This window comes from Corvus cornix, chromosome 4 (assembly GCF_000738735.6).
Source record: "Corvus cornix cornix isolate S_Up_H32 chromosome 4, ASM73873v5, whole genome shotgun sequence".
Lineage (NCBI taxonomy): Eukaryota > Metazoa > Chordata > Aves > Passeriformes > Corvidae > Corvus > Corvus cornix.
In genome coordinates this window covers 29,809,014-29,823,778 of record NC_046334.1, presented here as the reverse complement: position 1 = coordinate 29,823,778, position 14,765 = coordinate 29,809,014, and positions in this window count along the sequence as shown.

The following is a 14,765-nucleotide window of genomic DNA, read 5'->3' as shown; positions in this document are numbered from 1 at the left end:
TATGCTTTTGAAGTTCAAGAAGAGAGCCTTAGGACACAACATTTTTTAAAGTAAAAATTGGCTTGCACTCTGTTCAAGTGATTTATTTTGCACTAAGAAATGGGTGTGAGACATGATGTGATTTAAAATGTCATCCCTTGATGGAACTGCTTGAGGGTGACATCATTCTTTTTCTTTTTTCTCTACTTTTATTTATGTATTTGGCTGCTTTATTTCTAAAGTTTTCTATCTTAGAGAATCTAATGAAATCATATAGATAGTGAAAAAACCCCAAGCTATCAACACCTTAACTGTCCCCCAAATAAAGCTTCCCCCTAAAGTTCCGGAAGCTAAAAGCTACACTCTGGAGGGAGCCACTGGGAAGGAACAGAGTTCTCAGTTGCATCTGTCATCTGTGGTGTGGCCAGCTTTGAGGAATTCTACTTGTACATGCCACCAAACGAACACATGGAACAGAGGTTGTAGGAGTGTTGCTCGTTTTCAAGACCAGTTTGACCCACATATCCCTGGACAGGGAGGGCTGCTCCTCCTCTCTCCTCTTCTGCTTTTTTGCAGGGACCTGGACCCGGACCTGGACCACCTGTACCGCCTCTGCCAGGTTTTCTTAGAAGCAATGCAATGTGCAATGCATGTGGAGGTCACCACCATGGCTTTTGTGACACCTTTGCTTGCACTGGGCTTCACTGTCGGGGGGAGGCAAAGCTGGCTGCTGTGGCAACAGGCCCAGAGGACAGAGGTCATGCTGTGGCCAAAATACACACTTGCTTTGCAGGCCTGCCTCTTGACAAGCTTTTGCTTAACCTCAGTGGCATTTTTATATGCCTGGTGACTTTTATCATGAATCTCACAAATTTTGTTCAAAGCCCTAGCTGTTGGAGGCAAAGGATTTATGTGAGAATATCATAAATTTAACTTCAATGTGAGTTCCATGATGTTTTGTCTACTGGTAGCTGAACAGATCTTGAGGGTCCTGGATGGGACGAGCTTCTGGGAACACAGTTGTGCGGTTGGGCAGCTGTAGGGCAGATCCACCTGTGCTTGATACATACAGAAATATAAAAAAATAACCCAAGCAAACACCAACACCCCCCCCCCCCCCAAAAAATAAAAAACAAAAAAACCAAACAAACAACTCCCCCAGAAAAAAAACCCCAAACCAGAAAACAAACCCTTCAAGTTTCATACAGATGTGCTCTGGAAAGCCGTGAGATATGGATGCTCTCTCTCTCTGAGCTCCACCAGCTCTGCAGGCTGAACAACTGAAAACAAGGGGACTGTATTTCATCACCAGCATGAAAAAATTATAACCTAATACACACAGGGCATGTATCTGCCAAGTAAGGGAAGCCACTTTTTGCCTTGTCATTTTTTCAGATAAAATTGCCATCTAATCTAAAACATGGCAGCCTTGCTGAAAGTCTATGAATCCTCTTTGTATGAGGAACTGTAGCAGAGCTCATAGCAGACTTGTTATAAGAACACAGAAGTTAAAAATAGCTGTGCAGTCAGGGAGCAGGATCCAGCTCTAAATGCGTGTGTGGCCCAGTTTGCTCTCACAGTCAAGTACTGTAAACAAAAGTCAACCCTTTTGTTTTTAGGCTGCTGCTGATAGCTTTTTCTCTTCCATGGGGAAATGTTGGTGCTTCCCTATAATTTGAAGACTTTCAACTCTTTTTGTGGTCTTTGTGAAAGGTCTGTGCCAACAAAGTACCAGTGTCATTTTGACTGCAAGCAGGACTTCATTGGGAAGGTGTTATTCATGGAGGAGAGGCAGTAGCTTTTTTAAATTGAAGAATATTGGAAAGGTTTCTGCAGGAGCTTTGCAAGGAGCTCACAACACTTTTCTTCTGGGCCTGCTGCAGAATTTGCTGCTGTCCTGGTTAGCAGACAGAATTGCTACTGCAGTGGGGGATGGATTGGCTCCTCTTCTACTCTGACAGCCATGAGGCTCCATGAATTACACAGCCTGGTGTTCTGGGTGGAGCAGTTCCGGAGGATTCATCCCAGCTGGGTCTCACACCAGGTGGCAAAACAAACTATAAAGGGCTGAGGGGCTGGGAAGTGGGTTCCCTTCTTTCCTGCTGTGCTGTGGGTAGGGGCTGCTGTGGGTGATTGCTGCCCTCCTCGATGCACAATGGAGAAAGCTGAGGCTTTGAAAAAGGAGGAGGGGGTAAGCATTATCTAAACTGGTACAAGTCTGTTATAACTGGAAGTTTGGGGCTTTTTAAAAATGCTTGCTTAAAGAACTGAGTCAATTCTATGTTTTCTGACTTGTGTGGATCCCCAGCCTGGATAAAGCCTGTGCTATATTACTTTGCAGGCTATGTCTGTTAAATATAGCACAGAGAGGTCTCTCTATCCATCTGTGAAATGGGAGCATAGTATTTATTGGTCTTACAAGATTTTTTCCCCTGAGATAATTTTTCTTTTGTGCTTAGCTGTAAGCATTTTGAGGCTTGGTTCTTGCTTTGTGTGGCTGCTTGGTGCCAAGTAGAGGTGGTGTTAGAGGCAGACTGTAAAAAGTGTCATAAAAACCATGGATGCAAGGGCTAAAGAATGAAAAGGCATTCCTTTATTTTAGCTGTTTAAAATGGTGGCAGTCCATGGAAAGCTGCAGGCATGCTCTCCATTACTAACTCATATTTTTATATGTGGTCTTATGGGAGCAAAACCTTCTGCTTTTTTTCCTAAAGCTGGTATTCTTAATGCTTTACACCTCTGATGCAGTGTCAGGGATAAAGTCAAAATACGTATCTGTTGCCGAAGATCTGTTAGATGATATTGTAGCCTTTGGTGTCCTATTGCTGAATCAGCTCTTGCAAGAGGCTTGGCAATCTGTTCCAAAGCTGGGAAACACACGGCTAATCCATAAAACCTTAAATATATGTAAAGCAATGTGCAAATGACACCTACTAACTGGAAATTGCTACAGATAAAAGAGATCTGGCAGCTGAATCACAAAAATATTATTCAGAGTAAATACTTACACCAAATTAATAGCCTAGAAACAGTTCTACCATTCAAACAGCCTTCAGAAGTATCAGCTGATTTGAAAGAGTGGGCTGGTGTTAAAAAAATAATGAATCCAGCTTTGTCCTTTCTCCTTGGTATCCTCCAGGCTTTCTCTGGTGGGGTGTTTTGACTGTGTGAGGATTTAAAAGAACTTTCTTATCACTGATAAATATCAAAGCTGGGGAGACTGCTGTGTGTGGCTGAGGGTTTGCAATATGAGAACATTAAATACTGATATTATGACTCATATACTTACATACATACTTGATAATACATAAATACTTGATGCTGTAACAATTTCTGCTACTTTAGCAAAAACTATCCAGGAAAGATCTCTTGTCCTTCCCTAGAGGGGAGGGGGCCTGTTGAAATGAATAACTAAGAACCTGACATGTAGTTGGCTTAATCCATTTGCATGTCCAGCGAAGGAAAATCTACTTGTTTTAAATTTGGTGAGGCTTGTGTTGTCCTGCAAGTGTGGTGTCTTGCTTGGCAGTTCAGGAACTGCTGGCCATGCAGTGTGAGGGAGCTGCTTCCTTCTCTTCAAGCCAAAAGGATGCCCTAGACATTAGGGTGGTGATCTAGGACACGGCAGCTTTATGTTCACCACTCTGCTCCCTGCCTGTTTGCTGTTAGGCTTTGCTTCCCTGTTGAAAATAGTGAGGATACAGGGGTGGTGTGTGACTGCTAAAGATTGCCTTTGGATACTACAGTGGTGTATACTTGCAGAGGAATATAATCTACCTTCTGCATATTAATATCTAGAAAGCTTGGCAGTGGTTGAACAAAAGCTATTCCTACCATTCTGAAGAAAAATTAACAGGAACGTTACTTTAGTTTTTTTAGTTAAGGACTTCTGATGCTGTAATTGCAATAAAATTATCTAAGTTCTGCTTATTTTGGGTCTCTTTCAGTGTTGATAGAGCGGTCAACTGCTCAGCTTGATGCTGCCTAGTCTGGGCTGCTTCTGCTCTGGGAGCTGGGTGTCTGCACTGCATTGCAGGGTGCACTGGGGACGTGCCTTTAGTGTGTGATTTCCAAAACACTGCTCCCTCGTGCGTGGCAGATATTTCTGAGTGGCTGCTATTGCTTCACAGGTTCAGGTATGCAACTTATAGATTGGGCATGAAACATATAAGAGACTATTAGATAGTGCCTTCTGAATTTCATGCTCATAAACACTGTGAAAGGCTAGCAGGGTCCTACAGATTAATGAGAAAATTGTACATTCCTCATGCATTTCTTCCATTATGTGTATCCAGTGTTCAACATCTCTAAGGACCAGGTCTGTTCTTCTAGGATGGTAGTTAAGCTAAAGCCCCAAATTTCTTAGGCTGAAAACCTCATTATAATTATTTTATCTCAATATTTATTGAAGAACACTGTCAGGTCTTAAAAAGAAGAAAATAACCTGTGGAGGGATACATCCTGGTACATCCACGGATGTATGTATCCCAGCTGTTGAGCTGTGGGCTCAGCTTGTCTCAAGGAGAGCTAAAGAGCCACCTGGTGTCTCTGGGTGCTGGATTTTGTCCTTGGACCTGTGTATTAACACTCACCCAGAGTGGCAGCTCACTATTGGACGTACATCTGAAGGGCTGCAAGAGCGCAAGTCGTTCCAGCAAGGGTCTGCTATAAATTACATGTGATAAATTGGCTCCAGATAAGCCTGGTTTGGACTGTGGAACATGAAGAACTTGTGTGGTGTGCTAAAGCCTCCTATTTCTTGCTCAGACCCTGCCTTTTAGCAAGGAGTTGCCACCGCAGTCACGGAAATACAGACTAGAGCCTGGCAGGTTTGGGATGGCAAAATCCTACTGGATCACATTTTGCACAAAGGCTGCTATCAGCCTCCTGTGCTTATTAACTGGGATACAGTCAGTGGGATCTAAGAGCTGCATCAGATACTTCATTTAGCTGTAGCAAGTTGTCTTTAAGTGGCAGCATGCATCTTGATTTTAATACATGCAAGCTGAGATTATGGAAGAGGTAGATATGGTATAGTTGTTTAAACCTCAAAATGTTTTAAATAATTGATTTCCATGCATCTAAAGTAAAGATCAGTTATTCAAAACATATTTATATTTGCAAAAAAACCAGAAACCAAACAGTATGACAAAATAAATACTTATAAATAATTTAAAACAGATTTTGAAGCTTTTAATGTAGCAAAATATGTGTCTCCAATGGTGGTAAAACCTCAACAAATACGATTTAACAATTCTTTGTATTTAATACATAATTGTGCTATTGAGTAGAAAAAAAAATCTGATTTAATAAAAAGCTTGACAATGTGGTAGATGAGCTAGCAAAGCCAGCCTTTAAATTTACACCTGTTTAGTGAAAGGCATATGCAATTAAAAGTAAATGAGAAGAAACTGGTGTTTATTAAGAATTCCTAATTATTGATCCAGTGCTGGGTGCAAACCAGTGCTTTATAATCTGATAAAGCTGTGTTGGGAGGCTTCAGGCTTAACATTAGGAAGCTGAGAGGGTGGCCAGACACCATAATAGGCTTTCTAGAGAGGTGATTTGTGTCCCAAGCCTGTCAGTGATAAGGGGTGTTTGCACAATGCCATTAATGTGTGTTAACTTTTGGTCAGGCAGTTGGGCTGGAGGATCTTGGTATATCCATGCCAACTGAGTTTTCAGTATCAAAGGATAAATGTTCAGTGAGGTTCTGCAGGCTATTAAGACCAAGAAGTGCAAAGTGAATTTTAAAATGGTTGAGGATCTGGAAGAGAATTTATCTAAACTGTTGAGGTTTTGACAGATTGCATACCATGGTCCCCCCGCCCTGGGGAATTTTAGTCCTATGCCTGAATCTTCCCTACAGATGCAACCAAAAGGTGAGGTATAGATCTTGTTTTATAATACTACAGTCAGGCTGGCTGCCCTTCCTTGGGCAGAGCTTCTACTGACTTTACTGGCTGCTTCCTTGGAATAAAGACAGCAGAGCATGCACCAAATCATTTGATACTGAACAGTGGGCTTCAGTCTCGCTTGTAATGTAATCAAGTTGCCTGCCTGTAATGTCCCTTCCTTTTGTAAAATAGCTATTATTTGAATTCCACTTCAGATACTGAAGTTCCCTTCCTACAGTAAAATCAGTTCTGGCAAAAGTAAAGACAGACATGGTAGTTTTGCAGTGTGTAGATTTTGAGTTGGCTTTGACTGTGTGCCCATCATGTGTTGTCATAATGCAGTTGGCTTCTTTGTAAACTGTTGCTGATCTCAGTAAGTTGTAGGCTTGTCTACATGAAGTGTGTTTAATAACTGAGTTAGTGTGAAAGAAACTGCATTAGCTTCTCTTCATGTCTCCATGTGGATACTCTTGATCAGGCTACCTTAATAAACTTTGGGCTAATCCACATCCAAAATTACTTAAATATTAATCTCTTCCATGCTATCTTTTCCCATCCTTGGCAGGCTCATAAATCACCTGTCTCTCTTCTTTCTTTCCTTCACCCCCATTATATAGCAGTGTGATTACATACTCAGTGTTTCTGAAGTATTCTTAGCTTGGTATTCCCCAGTTAGAAGTTAAATGTTCCATGTTGTGCTCTCTGTGAGATGATGGGGGTACCTATAAACATGTGAAACTCCTGGGTCTCTGCAGTGAAGAAGTTTAGGTGAGCATCCATCTCCCATACTACTGAATACTGTTTTGCATGCTTTTATGGAAAGGGTAATGCAACACAGAATACTGTACATAGGTTCTTCCAGCTCTGAATTAGTCTCTTTTATCTGTCTCTGACCACAACAGATGTTGGCAGACTTTCTATTCCATATCCTTAAGTCAGACTGAGAATATAAGTTCCACTTAGAGAAGCTGTAAGGGAAAACTTTAACCCTTTCAGGAGGATTTTTACTGGTTTTTTTTTCTTGAGTGCTCTGGACTTAATTTAAAGGGGGAAAAAACGGGTCAGGGTCAGCAAATGTCTGGATTGACACAATCTTTGGGGCATCCTCAGATTATATTCCATAGAAGTCCTCATTGGTCTCTGCACTCCCAATCAACTTCCCTCTTACTGGGGACACAGGTACAGAGGGTAAAAAGATCATAGTGAATGTTTCTAATACAGTTTGCAAAAGAATTTGCATGGAATGGTAGCAGTTCTGTAAAAAGGCTTGAGTATAGCCTTCAGAATAGACACCAGAGACAGTACTGGCCATGTCTATGGAAAATTAGCCAATCTGACCCTTTTCAAACAACCAGTTGATTCTATTGCATTTATTAGGGTATGAAACATCCTTTAAAAAGTTTGAAGTTTATTCTGTCCTTGTAGATAGAATTAACAAAAGCTTCACATACCTAGATTCTCTTCAGGATAACCTTGGACTGTTTGCTTTCATCTTAAAACAAATAAAAAGCAAACAAAAATAAATCTATAATTTAAAATAATTACAAATGTGCGGGTGTTTTATTCCTGTGTTTTACTGAAAAAAAGCTCATCAGAGAGCCATAATTAAAAGAAAGCACTATATATATATTTATACCATAATAATTTGAGAAGTGCTCATTATATCTCCAAACAGCCCTTGCAGACTGTTCACTGCTGCTCTCCAAGATGACCAGCTGTCGGAAAGAGCTTGGCAATGGCAGAACCAAGCCAGCATTCTTCTTCCCTGCTGCACTCGTGCCTCTGACAGAGCCCTGTACAGCCTGATGTGTAGCTAGTTACTTGTCTTCAAGGGAGAGGGATGTAAGGATCTAATTTTACTGGCTAACATGGGCTGCAGAAGCATACACAGCTTGCTCATATCCTTTGTGGAGTTGGAAGCGGAGCCACCTTTTTTCTTTTTTCCTTTTTTTTTTTTTTTTCCACCACACAGAGACGCCATCACATATGTTCAGAGGCTGATGAGCTGAAAAGATCTGGGAGCCACATGTGACCAGCAGAACCAGCATCAGCAGAGTAGAGTTTCAGTGGGAGATGACTTTTGGGAAAGTTCCCACAGAAATACCATGGTAGCATTTCTGTCCTTGCTCAGCCTGATTTAATTTATTCTGAGGCTACTTTACATGTCCCTGGCACCACAAAAATACCTTTAATCAGGCATAAGGAACACTTGAGATCCCATCAGTGCTCTCTGGCACCACCAGAAAGGTGCCAAGAGCTATCTGTGTCAAGGTGGACCTGTCCCACCATGTTCATTCACACAGTAGCTTGTGCTGAGTCACAGTGCCTGGCCCACAGTGAGGAAAAGGAAGGGCTTGTTTTCATTAGGGGACATCAATGCTCTCTGGAGGTTACAGAGTACTGGGGTGCAGAACGTGCTGAGGGAGGGTCACAGAAGCCTTTTTGGAATGCCAAAGCAGGAACATGTTACTGTGGTGAGTGATACAGTTGGAAGGCTGATATTTTCAATAACACAGCACAACAGTCTATCCTTAAGGCTTAATCTCCCAAGCATAGAAAGGGGAGGCTGATCCCTCTCCTCCTGTGAGAACAGAAGCAGAAGGCCTCAGGAGGCTGGGATGGCTACATGAGCAAGCGAGTCTTCAGCCAGTTCACTTGTTAAACTGTGGACATTGCCTTCTTCAGGGGTGGCCTGCAGGTCCCTGCCCTCAGTTTGCCTCCAAATTAGTCACCCCTTCAGAGAAGGGAGCACCAAAAGCAGACTGGAGGAAATGTAGAGGAAAGGTCATATTTCCCCCAGGTTAGAAGTTTTTGATATCCTAGATAAAGTTTGTTATCCAGCTTATAATGGACTTTTTGGGAAGACAGGATGTATGGCAGGGGGAAGTGGTGGTTGAGGTGGCAGTGGGGATAAGTGTTAAGTGGAGGGCTGCTCTCAAGGAGTTGATTTTGTTCAACTTGTTTGCTGTAGGAGATGGTGCTGTGGAAATGCCAACCTACAGCTGCTGCCTTCTAGCACCCTGCTAGATGTGGGGAGGAGGAGGCAAGAAGATGAACAAGGGCACCCCTCAGTCCTCCTTCCTGATGCTAAGAGGATGTAGTCTAGAATCAAGAGGTTCTATCTCTGGGGGAACTGTCCTGATTCCCGACTGAGGAAAAAATATCAGATTCCACTGATTACTTCTGGTATATAAGTATATGTGAAACTTGTAATTTGGGGAAAGCTGCAAGCTAAGCGTGTCAGAGGCAGCCTCCCTCGCCACTGTGAGACTGCTAAGACAGAGCTGTTCTCTGCCTCTGTGAACTTGTTCCTGATTTATATTGGACTGTGTAGTGACCCACAGCACCACCTTTCTGGGTGTCCATCTCCTGTAGTGCCGGGGTACCTCTAAGTGCCTCTAGCCAGCATAGTCCTGTGTACACGACGAGTATTCATTCATTCTCAGGCAGAGAAGGGATCTGAGACAGGCTGAGTGCTCCAACCACTTCTCAGTGAGTGGGACATGCAGTCTTCTGCAGTTCTGTGCATCTGGCCCTTTTCTTCACTTGATTTGTCTCCAAGCCCCCGCAAATGAAATGTTTTGTACTGAAATAGTTTTGTGCCCAAAGGCTTGCTTTGACTGTTGTAAGAAAAATGAAAGTTTCAGAGGGGTTCCAGTCAAGACCCTCTCCTGTTCTCCCTGTTTTGTTGTCAACCTGAAAAATTGTAATCCAAGTCTCAGTATAATGTCAAATGTAAGGAACATATTCTGAAGTGTCTTACTGTGGTGAGGGCCTTGGAGCTTCTCCCAAGAGACTTTTCTTGCTGGGAGCTGTTCTCTCATGCTTAGTGTGTGATTTAAATGGCGACATATCCTGCAACTACTATAAAATAATGTAAAATTATTTTAGAGCATGCCAGGCCTGTTGGTAAATGTTTCCTAATAATTGATTGTTGGAGTGTTTCTTAGTTGCTTGTGGTAATGTGGTCTTCCTCTTTGCAGGATTATTGGTCTTTTAAGTGGGATCCAACCACTTTCCTCAAAAGAGTGGAATACTAGATTCAGCTAAGGAACACTTTGAAATTATATTTAACCTAAGGCTGCCACTGTTACAGAACATGAAGGGATAATATTCTTTCTCTCTTCTGCAAATTCACATGCACATGATTAATTGCATTATTTATCCATGACTAAATACTGTATAAAACTCTATCAATCTCCAATGCAATTCAGAAGTGATACCTTTTTAGATGCTATGTATAGTCTCTGCTAAGGGTTAATTTTTATTTCATTAATATGTACTTTTGCATATACATAGAATTCTAATATACTGGAAGTTTTTAACTATTTCTTTTATGCTTGATAAACCTGTAATATTAATTGAAGAATATTGACTAGAGATGGAATATGAGCCAAATGGCACAACTGAGAGCACTACATTGACTTCCTGTTTTCTTACTCTGTGTTTGTGGGATGACTTTCATCAAAGGATTCCTAAAAGCATACAAAGTTGCTTCTCCCTGCCCAAGAATATGGAAAAGTCCCATTGACTCCAGGTTTGTTTACACTGCTGTGTAGGACAGACATGCTAGAGATTAGCCCTAAATAAGAAGGATTAAATTCTAGAGGTGCAGGAGACAGTCTGGGATACCTAACATTGGTTCAAGAATAACACTTAAAGATAGGAAAGGTGTAAAAGAATGAATTGGGTACTCCAAGTTCTTTTGTCTCTGTTAGTGCACTCCTTTCCATGGCCTAGTCCAGTGTAAACCTGGAGCTGACATAATTCTTCCAAATTTATTTTTTATTATCTTTTACTAATTTGGGCCAGTCCATTTCTGTGAAGTAGGCTATGGTGTCAGGTAAACAGGCCATCAAGGCTACTCTCCTCCAGAGGTCTGTGAACCTGCAAAAAATTCTGGCCTATCATCCAAATCATGTTAACTTCCTTGAGCACTTGTGTAGTGTTGGAAGAATACAGGGCTCAAGCTGCTGAATACTTGGTTATCTGTCTGCAGGTAAATTTTGGGGCTGAAGGATTCTGTAATACTGGTGCATGTTCACGAGACATTGTCATGTTGCAATCACACATCATATTGCATGCTCTAGAAAGGCTGTGGGTGAAATACAGAAGATCAGATTTTCTGTTCACTGGGTTCTTCTGTCTTGGTCTTTTGAAACAAGTTTTCTTGTAAAATAGTCTCTAAGTTAAACTCTTACTAACCTCCTGTGGCAACTAAACAGTTTCATGGACTGGCTACTGAGATCCTTACGGAAAAAAAATCTGCACCAACTGACTCAGAGCAGGCTTTTTTTTTTTTTAATCATGATCCTCAATGATATGGGACTTTGAAATAGTGTTTCACTTTAATGGGCTATTTCTCTCTTCTGCGTAATATCTCTTTATTGTCTGCATATTTTTATTCTGGGATGTGTCTTATATTAAAATATATTTTGCCTCAAACAATGACCTCTCTTGCAGACAAATGTAGCTTTTCTGATATTTGACTTTCAAGGGGTGTTCAAGAATGGGGTATAGAGAATCCTTGAGTCTGTCCATCTGTGAACTTCAGCAACATTTGGCCACCTGAATCTGTAGATAGAAATTTCATTCTACAATAGTCATCTTTTCTTTCATCTCATGCCTTGAATATTGCCTCCATTTTGTTGGAAAAATAGGCTTGGAAGAGAAGAGTAGCTCCCCTCTCCTATTTCTCTGCCATCTGATGTTTTGGCTACAGATGGTGGCTGACTAAGGATGAACATCCTGTTCCCTTATGCTGCAGGAAGTCCACACAGGAGAGGTAAGAGCGCAGATGCAAGGGCAGCCTGCTGGGCTCCCCACCCTTCAGAATCTGCAAGTGGCAGCACTGTGCTGAGCTTCCAGAAACTGGGAATGACACAAGAGGTTGCCATGTAATTCCTGATGCTTTGTGGGTAATTGCAACCTGACTGACTGTTTTTTAACTAATTGCTGCAGTTTTCTGAGGTTGGCCATTTTAACCCATGGTCTGAAATTTTTATGGCTTTTTGGAGAAAAGTAGGTCCCTTGTGACCATATCTGTGCTCAAATGTGATTATTCTACTGGACAAATGTGAGTAAAAATATAGCAGATCTTCAAAGCAACACAATTGTTCAACCTGGAGAAGAAATCCCTGAAGATTTCAACTCCAAATACTACTGTGCCTTGTCTGGGTGGATGGAATAAAGAAATAAGGAGGCTCTGAAATGCTAAGCTCAGCTGCAGCAGACTCACCAGCTTTTGCCTGAGAAGATACTGCTTCTTGAGCTATACAGTGAGCATGAGCTATTTAGTCTCCCTTGAGACAGGAAAGCTGTGAACTTTCCAAATAAATCCATAGTTTAATCCAGTTCTGGAGTAATTGTAAGGGCCCTGAGCAGAACTTGAAGTTGTCTGGGCTGGATATGCTGAACTCTTCACTTTTTCTAGTCTGGGCAGCTTGAAAACACATGTTCAGTTTCAGGGATACTGATCCTCAGCAGTGATAGAGCCCTAATGCACAGGTCATGTCAGAAAAGGTGTGCCTTGATTAGGCTCATCCTAGCACAAGGGTTGCTCATAAACTAGTTGCCAGTTAGTATTATTTAATGTATAGGAAAAGATACTAAATTTGCAGGCTAAGTAACTTCTCTGTTTTAATGCTTCACGGATTCCAGTGTTTAGCATAATAAACTTCATGTGGTAAATCACATTTAGGTTTATTTCACTTGCTTTGCTTTTGCAATTACATTAACAAAGTCCCCAAAACTTACCTGTGCATCTTAAGGAAAAGAACCTAGCTCAGAAATTGTACCCTGGGTGATTTCTTCTTTCTCATACCTGCCCCTCTACTACAAATGCCTGATGTTCAAAAAAGAAAAAAATTTAAGGATAAACTGAAACTAGTTTTAGGAAGCTATATGTCACAAGCAGGTGGATCTAAAAATAGGGTATATCTGCTATTAGTGATAGCTGTTCTAAGCCTCCCAAAGCAGGCTAAGAACTCCTTAGGGCTTCAAGGAGCAAGATGATGGATGTTAAAGTACTGTCATTTTTAGGCATTTTTCAAAATAAGTGGCTATTTTTCTTGCCATTTGGTGCTACAGAGCAGTATTAATGGTAACTAATGCAGTGTAGGTTTAGACAAAAAGTCACAGCAAAGCAATTTTAAAGTCTTTCCAACATTATCTGATATTGTAAATAAATAGGAACACATGATCACATGACCTGATTCATTGGCATGAGTATGGGATACTCATGTTGCCTTAAAGCATATAATTTAAAATAACTTAAAGAAAAAGGTTTTCCAATGTGCATTCTCAAGTATTCTGTATGTACAGCATTTCAGTGCTTGGCTAGATATTGTGTAGTTTCACAAGTGCAGTCTTTCTGGTGAAGTTCATCAAGAGTTAGACATTTTACAAGTATCTGGTGGTTTGTGATCCTTCCGTTATATTAATTTTATTCAAGGTCACAGGGGAAGCATTGTTTCTATGCCTTGGGAAAAAGCTGTAAACCTTCTAGTAGGGTTTCTTTATAAAGTATTTGCAGCTGTTGATTTTTCTCCAACCCTCCCTTTCTCCTGTTTTTTGACACTTTCTTCAAAAGGTTAGTAACTTTCAAGAAACATCATAATTCTATGGTATATTTAGCTTGTGAGGTTAAATTTGGCAATCTTAACTTCAAGTAATTCCTTTCCCTACAAAGAGGGAAAATAGAAGACTGAATGAAAGAAATCTGCTAGGCAAAAATTTGCAAATAAGATTGTTGAGAAATAATGTCATTTTTAATTTAGAAAATACAGCTATTAAAACAAATAAACAGAGGAATAATTATCCTTGTGGGGCAGCTATTCTGTGAGAGTTGCAAAAATGAGGATAAGGGCCCACACTTGGTGGGGGAAGGGAGCAAGACAGAGGATGTTCAGTTCCAAGTCAGGCGAATAATGATACTTCAGCATGTCTAATTGTCTAATGTTGCAGCCTGTATAAACTAGGACAAGCTGTATGTTATAAAAATTAAAAGCAAGCCAAGACTGTTGGCTTTTTCTGTGAGTTCTGCTCTACTGCAGAGAAGCTGGCTTTGATGGGAGTTGTGTTTTCTGCCTGCTTGCTGCTTGGCTCTCCCAGTATGGAAGTGGGGATGTCATTCAGTCAGTTTTGAAAGATGCAGTTGCATCAGCAAGGTATTGCTGCAAAAGGCTTCTGAACTTTGTTTATAATTTTGTCTTTGAATTATCTCCAACAGTCCCTCTGCCTTGCCTTCAGAGATGTAAGCTGGCAAGTGCTCAGCATTGCTCTAAGTCATGTCTTTGGATGTGAACTGAAAGTCTTCCTTGTGACCTTCCAAGTTGGCATGTGGAGTGCTGTGCATGGGATGTGCTAAAGAGAACGGGAGTGGTGCTGGAGCAGGGAGGCTTTGCATCAGCTGGCTTCAGGCACTGGAATTGTACTGACTAGGAGCTTAATCTCCCTTGCAGTGAATGCAGGGACAGACTCCTCAAAGGAGAGACTCAGAGAGCCTACACTAGAAGCTCATCTCTTGCAAATTTTTTTTGCATTTTGGGATTACAGCATCTGGAACAATGTTCCTAAATATATTAAGACCTGAAAAACTCCTGTTTGTGAAACTACTGAAAGAGATGGGAGAAGGCACTGAGGAGAGAAATAATGGAAGCTAATAAAGTGTAAAATATTGCAAATTGCAGAGAATAATTAGCTTGGGAACTTCTGTTTTCCCTGTGTCACAACATTCTGCCTTCCAAACTCACTATGCTGTATCACAAAAACTGTTCTTCAGTTGTCTCCATGGGTATTTGTCTATTAATTGTCACTGTCTGCTTTTTCCTCCCCACATTCTTTGAATCTATCTTTTAATCACCTTGTTGAAGATCTTAATTCAATCTG